Source organism: Petromyzon marinus, chromosome 49 (assembly GCF_048934315.1).
Source record: "Petromyzon marinus isolate PM22_M1 ecotype Great Lakes invasive population chromosome 49, UKy_Petmar_22M1.pri1.0, whole genome shotgun sequence".
Classification (NCBI taxonomy): Eukaryota; Metazoa; Chordata; class Hyperoartia; order Petromyzontiformes; family Petromyzontidae; genus Petromyzon; species Petromyzon marinus.
Genome location: NC_133715.1, coordinates 506,398 through 512,397, shown reverse-complemented (window position 1 = coordinate 512,397; position 6,000 = coordinate 506,398).

Below are 6,000 nucleotides of genomic sequence, written 5' to 3'. Positions count from 1 at the left end.
AGGTGTCTTTTATACAGGTGTAGTGCCGTGAATTTACTCGGACGACAACCGCCTTTCTTCCACCGTCACTTTTATTTCCATCGTTCCGCACACACTATAATTTCTCCTCTCCGCGCTCCGCCAACTCGAACACTCGAATTCCCCTCAGCACCGTCCGCTCATACTACTTGTCTTCCCACACACAGTGGTTCTCTCTCTATCTCCTCACACACAGTGATTTTATCTATCTCCGCACACACAGTGACTTGTCTATCTATAACTCTCCCTGTACCTATCTCTCCCGTAACTACCCCTCTGCTAACGCTAACTCTCCCTATCGCTATTTACTGTTCTTTGGGTTCGGCTCTCAATCTATTCTTCCCTAACATTTGCCGGCTCTCCTCTTCGCATCTCTCGCTGCTCTCTCCACCTCTAGCCAACGACTCCCCAACAACAACTCAACTCCCCGTCCAAATCACCTAGCGTTTTATCCCCTTTCCAATCAGCCTTAATTAATTGCCACGTGTCTCGCTGGCATTTTTCCGCCAGCTCGCACCTGTCCAACGGTCCAGACTTCGTGACGCCGCCACTTAACGCTAACAGCCTCTCGACCAATCACAGCCCTCGTGCCATGACTCCCTTAATTACTTCGGTTTGTTAACGCCACCCGTGACTCCACCACCTGCTCGACCTTATGTGACCCACACTGATTTTATGTCTGTATGTACTGTATATGGCCAATTTACCCATGCATATCTTTTACTCCACTACACAGGTAACAAGCTGATATTAGGAGCACACTCTTAAAGAGAGTGCTCCTAATCTCACCTTGTTACCTGTTTAAAAGACACCTGTCCACAGAAGCAATCAATCAATCAGATTCCAAACTCTCCACCATGGCCAAGACCAAAGAGCTCTCCAATGATGTCAGAGACAAGATTGTAGACCTACACAAGGCTGTAATGGGATACAAGACCATTGCCAAGCAGCTTGGTGAGAAGGTGACAACAGTTGGTGCGATTATTCGCAAATGGAAGAAACACAAAAGAACTGTCAATCTCCTTAATTACTTCGGTTTGTTTACGCCACCCGTGACTCCACCACCTGCTCGACCTTATGTGACCCACACTGCTTGTATGTCTGTATGTACTGTATATGGCCAATTTACCCATGCGTATCTTTTACTCCACTACATCACCCCCCCCCCCCCCCCTCCGTGATGAAAGAACCTAGCCGTCCCCGGCTACGATATACTCGAATTGGAGTAGTGGAGTGAAGCGGACGGAACGATGATAACATATATACACAACGCATTCGCAACACATAACCATTTTGCACAACCACCCGACACGCACCACACAACGACACTCACACAACACCTTTATACAGAATTCCCAAACCCCCCCAAAGTCAACGTATTGTATTCCTCCTGGAACGGGTTCCCGCTGCCGGCCCATCTCCCCTGCACGGGACACCCTGGGGTAAGGGAGGGCCTCGCTCGTCTCGCCAATGAGGGGCGCTCCTGGGCTCCACCCTGCGCCCATCCCTGTCCCAGCGACACTCCGCTGGCGGGGCTGTCCGTCGTTCACGGTCGGGACAGCCATTGGTCCGGATCTGTGGCCGTTCAATCGGCGTCCGGTCAGCAACCCTGCCCAAAAGGGGCGATCCTGCAGGCACACAGGGGGCAGATCTCTGGGACACGCGCACTTGTGACCTCCCCACAGGTTCGTCGGACACATCCAATACAGGCCACTCTCGGATGGGGGATGACGCGTCATATGGTAACACAAATTTCTTCAGGCGCGATGGGTGAACAATCCATGTCCGACGACCGAATTGTATTTGCACACTCTGATCCCGTAAAACCTCCACAATATCAACAGGCCCCTGCCAGGGGCGGTGAAACTTCGGGGACGTTCCCACCGGCACCATGGGGCAGTGCAACCAGGCTTTATCTCCAACACTCCACGGCTCTCGTGGCCGCTGCCTGCCGTACAATCTTTTGTTAGCGGCTTGTCGTCGTGCCGTATATTTCAATGCAGCCTCCCGGTCTTCCCTCAGACGGTCTAAAGCCACCTGCATCAGAGCAGGCACCGTCGTAGATTTCTCCCGTTTTAGAATCCCCAATTTAACAATAGCCGGCGCTTCTGGTTCCCGTCCATACATCAGAAAAAATGGCGAGTACCCCGTTGAGGCATGCGGGGCCAATCTATACGCGGCCAGCGTCGCTGCAACATGCAGGTCACAATCATCTTGAGCGGTGTTTACTTGGTGACAAAGCATGGACGTCAGCGTCCTATGCAGCCGCTCGACCATCCCGTCAGTCTGCGGGTGGTACGGGGACGTCCAGATCTTTTGGTCCCCAGCGAGTCACACACGTCTTTAATCAATTTTGATGAAAAATTTCTGCCTTGGTCAGTAAGCAATTGTTCCGGGCCCCCCTTATCTAATACGTATCCTTTAGAAAGCCTCAGCGATCGACGTCGCTGACTGGTCTACTAGCGGCCATGCCATCGGCCAACGAGTTAAGTATTCCACCCCGACGAGCAAATATTTGTACCCTCGGGGGGTGACGGGGAACGGACCCAAAATATCTAGTGCCACAATTTCGTTCACTCTCGAAACTTGAATCGATTGCAATGGGACACAATATGGTCGTGCCGGCGCTTTTCTCCGCGCATATTCCTGGCACGCTTTTACATGCTGTTTCACATCGTTAAACATTCCCGGCCAGTAAAATTCATTCCCCACTGTCAACGCGGTCTTCTTCTCCCCCAAATGCATCAATTTCTCATGTATCTCGTTAATCAGTTTCCCCCGCAACACCCTCGGGACAACAATACAACATTTTTGTGCTTCCACATCCCAGCGAACAAGCAACCCCTCCGTCAACATCAAAAATGGGCGATCCTCCGATCCCCTTGAACGAGAGGCACACAGCCTCAGCCTCATCCTGGTCAGCGAGAAATCTTCTACCTGCAGTTGCTTCCACTGTTTCAATGACAACCCCAACAATCCAATTTCTGCTCCAGGGATTATCCCTGGCACCCCCGAACCCGCTGCAGCGACCGTTTGCGGAACCTCCTGCAGCGGCGGGCCGCAACGCAGCGAGCCCTCTGCGCACCGACACGTCTCAGCCGGTCGCGGCAACCTCGACAAAGCATCCACGTTTACATGGCGCGTTCCTTTCCTATGCTGGATCGTGAAAGAGTACTCCTGGAGGGTCTCAAGCCAGCGAGCCATCTGCCCCGACGGCTGATCCACGCGCAGCGAGTACTGCAGTGCCGCGTGATCAGTGCGGATCAAAAATTCCCTGCCGTACAGATACGGTCGGTACTGCCGAACAAAATGGACAATCGCCAACAATTCCCTACGTGTCACACAGTATTTTTGCTCCGCCGGCGATAACACCTGGCTGCCATATGCCACCACTCTCTCGACGCCATCAACCATTTGTGACAAAACCGCGCCTATGCCCGTATCACAGGCATCCGTGTCAAGTATAATCGCTTCGTAAAATCCGGGTATCCCAACGGCGGTGCGTCCACCAGTATGGCCCGCAACGCTTCGAACGATTTTTGTTCTGCAATCCCCCATTGAAACGTCACACCTTTCCCGGTCAGCGTATGCAATGGTCGAGCAATCGTGCCAAATCCTTAACAAACCGCCGATAATACGACGCAAAGCCCACAAAGCTTCCCCTGCTGTTTTCGGCACTGGCCATGTTCGCACACAACTCGTCTTTTCCGGATCAGTGGCCACTCCTGACGCGCTAACGACATGCCCCAAATACTTCACCGATGTTCTTAACAATTGGCACTTCTGTGGTTTAAATTTCAATCCGGCGCGCCGCACTCTGCCAAAAACGGCGCGCAGTCGTTGCAAATGTTCATCGAAATTCCTACTGAAAACAATCACATCATCTAGATATATCAAGCATGACTCCCACTGCAGGCCCGACAACACGAGTTCCATTAATCGCTGGAAGGTCGCCCCATCGGGAGCACGTTAAATTGATACAATCCTTGTGGTGTCCGAAATGCCGTTTTAGGTCTTGACTCCTTGTCCAGGGGCAATTGCCAAAAGCCCGACAACAGATCGAGGGTCGAAAAGATTCTGGCGCCGGACAGGGCGTCCAGTGAATCATCAATTCGTGGAAGCGGGTACGCTTCCGCCACCGAAACTTTATTCAATTTCCGATAGTCAACACAAAATCGCATGGTTCCATCACTTTTTTAACGAGGACAATAGGAGCTCCCCACGGGCTGGACGATGGGGTGATAATATCTTGCTCTAGCATTTCAGCAACAGATCGCCGAATACATTCTTTCTCAAGAGGACCTACACGATGCGAATTTAACCTGATCGGGGGTGCGTTTCCCGTGTCAATACGATGCTGCAACAACGTCGTTCGACTCGCGTCGTATTTCCCTGAACTGAACACATCTTTAAATTCCACTAGCAATGCATGCAAACTCGACCGTTGCACAGGCGATAACTCTGGGTTTTGTTTGTAAAGATCCCTTAACCATTCCGGATCGTCCTCCTCCCTTGACAACATTTCATCCTGTCCCGTAGCAAAACATGTTTTTGTTTCTGGACCCGGCGCACCCGTTGCGTGTGCCAACGTAGTGCCCCCTTGAATAACAACCTCTTCGTGCCCCGCGTTTACAATTTGAATGAAAGGATCGCAATATGTTGGTATTATGGTCAAAGCCCCTACCACAGTGGGCATTCTCGATACAGCATTTGAGGGTGTCAACAGCACTCCCTCCTGCAGCTCATCCCAAGGCAATTCCTTCTTTAACCGTAGCAGTACCAATATTTGCGATGCAGGCGGGACGCGGACGGTGCGGCTCACCACGGCCTGCACCACAGCGTTCGCCACCGCAAATTTCGAAGGCGTCCCCAAAAATTTCATACATCTCCCCGACAGTAATTCCAAACAACCTTTTTCCACTGAAATCTTAATTGGCATCTTTTGCAAGAAATCCGTGGCCAACAAACACGGTACCGCCAAGGCCATTGAAACCAAAACACTTCTCGTCACAATCACCTCCCCAATTTGAATTGTCGCAACCACGCAGCCCATAATGCCCAAACTACCCCCGTTTGCCGCTACGCATGGCCCTTCCACTGGCCCCAACGATCCAGGCGACGTCGGCAGCGACCGAAAAGTTTGCAACGAAATGAGAGTCGCCGACGCCCCGGTATCTACAATAACCCGTACCATAACACCTTGAATGCATGCCATCACATCCGACGATCCCGGCGCGGCCCGCAACACACGATGTACCAACGCACCCCACGTATCCCGGCCATGCGTACTATCCGAACCCGATGAATACGGGTGAGATGACGCGGATGAGTGATGTGGATAGGGCGGCCTTCTTTTTGAATGCATCTCGACTCACCCGGGATCCTTGGTCTTGGGGGAACCGCCCGCTGTAGTTGTTCGGCGCCCATGGAGGACCACCTCTCCGTCTCCAGCAGTCGCGGGCGAGATGACCCCTCCGCCCGCACTCGTAGCATGTCCGATGCACGCTGTCTCCATATACCCCGGGACGACGCTGTCGTTCTCCGGTCGACACCCCGGCCGCCGCTGCCATCGGCGGCGTCTCGTCCACCACCACCGCCACCGTGCTCCCGGCCCCGGCAGGGGTCGTCAGCGACGGCTGCGCCACCGCCGCCGCTGGCTCGTCTTGTATGTCAAGGTTGACTTGTATGTTCCTGGCGATCAGCAACGACACGTCGTCGTCATCATCCTTGTCCGGGAGCAACAAGACGACTGTTAGCTGCTTCGCCAGCTGTAGCATCTTCTCTTGCAGCAGGGAGTCCCAGCCCTCCTAGTCCATCGCCGGGTACGCAACCTAGGCGAGGGCCAGCAAGGCGCTGCGGAATGACAGGGGGGACTCCGTGGCCTCCCGTTTCCTCTGTTGAAATCGACGTTTGGCGACCGACCATGGCTCGTAGACTTTCCTCATTGATGCAATAGCACCGTCCAATGTTTTTCTGACAGCG